Below are 1,626 nucleotides of genomic sequence, written 5' to 3'. Positions count from 1 at the left end.
GGCGTTCCCGAGGCTTCTGCATTTCCCTGTTCTGAAGGATTTCAGGAGTACACTGGACTGACTTTAATTGGGGCGAATTCAGGAGTGAATCCTGCATTAGGACGGGCGCAGAGGTGTTTTTCCACCACAGGAAGCATACCCGTACTGCTCCTGAGCAGGGGGGAGCTGTGACTCAGACAAGTGAGTTTTTAGGCTTATTTTTCAGGTAACAGGAAATACAGAACTTTTTTGAAGCGATCATTTCCATTTTGTTTCAGGAGTAGCCCCAAGAGGAAACAGCAGGAGCAATCAGCTCGGACAACACAAAGCAATGTGCACCGTGACTTGGGTGCTGGACTTCTGCCTTCACCCAACTCTATTTTATTTCATTCCCTCTGCTAAGAGGCAAAAAAAAAAAAAGGTCCCATCTCCAGGAGATGTTTTCCATCCAGCTCCCCCAGCCCAGCCCCGGCAGAGCCGCCTGTCCCCGGACAGCCCCCGAGTTCCCGGACGCCGCTGCCGGAGCTGAGCTCGTGTTGGTGGATGCTCCTTCATCACCGCTTCGGCATCACCCGGCTCCTGGGAACAGGGATGCAGCGGATGAGCCTGGTGCAGGAAGACCACCCGAGAGCCCCGGTAACCGCTCAGCGTCGGGAGCGGAGAGCGGAAGGTGGGTCCGTGCAGCATCTCCACCCATGGCAGCAATCAACCCGTGAAGGGTTCATCTGTCACCCAGCGCTCTCCTATGGGCTTAGTCACCGTTTCAGGAGGTTACTGGCACGGGAGAGCTCGGAAATTGGCCGAGGGCATGAAACACAGCCCCTGCCCTGCCCCCAGCCCCCATCAGCTCCGCTGGAAGCCCCGGTGTGGGAAGGGCAGCGCGGTCCCCGGCACGGCCGTCCGCGGGCACTGGCTTTCACAAAGGGTTTGATGACGAGAGCGTGGCTTTATCCAGGTAAAGCGGCTGTAAATTTAACTTGATTCTATAGCTTTGAAATCCAGGCTAAAACGCAAGATTTTTTCAGAAGCCCCCCCCCAAAAAATAGACAGAGCCCACAAATGTTTGACAGCGTGCTCGCCGAGTCCTGCCCGCTCTTTCCAAACACGCAGCTCCCCCGTCATTAGAAGCCCGTGAAGGCCAGCGGCCACATCAGCAACTGCACGCATGAACGGTTCCAGCAGCTGCATCCGCGCTCAGGGGCGGAGGGTGTATTTGCATCCTCCAGCACCACACCAAAAGTTAAGTGGAAATTTAAAAAAAAAAAAAAAGAAAGAAAGAAAAAGGAAAAGGAAATTTCCTGCCCTTGCGAGACCCCCGTCCGCCCTCACCCAGCAGCGGGGGTTCACAGCCCCGCGCTGCCGCCCATCGCTCCCCCGTCACCAAAAAAGCCGCGGGGCAGCAGGTCCCACCCGTGGCCAGACTCCCCCGGGAGGGGACACTGAGCAGGTTCTGATGGCGAAACGCCCACCAGAGCGATTAAACACTTGCTAGAGCACACGAGAAGCACCGGGGATCGATGCCTGCCCCTTCGCAGCGCTGACATCCTTGCAAGAGCACCCGTAACCGCGCCTGGGGCTGGATTTCTGCCGGTTTTGCGTTTTTCTGACTGTTGACAATTTCTTGCCATTGGCACCTTCCTTTCCATG

Source organism: Charadrius vociferus, unplaced genomic scaffold (assembly GCF_000708025.1).
Source record: "Charadrius vociferus isolate BGI_N301 unplaced genomic scaffold, ASM70802v2 scaffold104, whole genome shotgun sequence".
Lineage (NCBI taxonomy): Eukaryota > Metazoa > Chordata > Aves > Charadriiformes > Charadriidae > Charadrius > Charadrius vociferus.
This window is presented reverse-complemented; position numbering follows the sequence as displayed.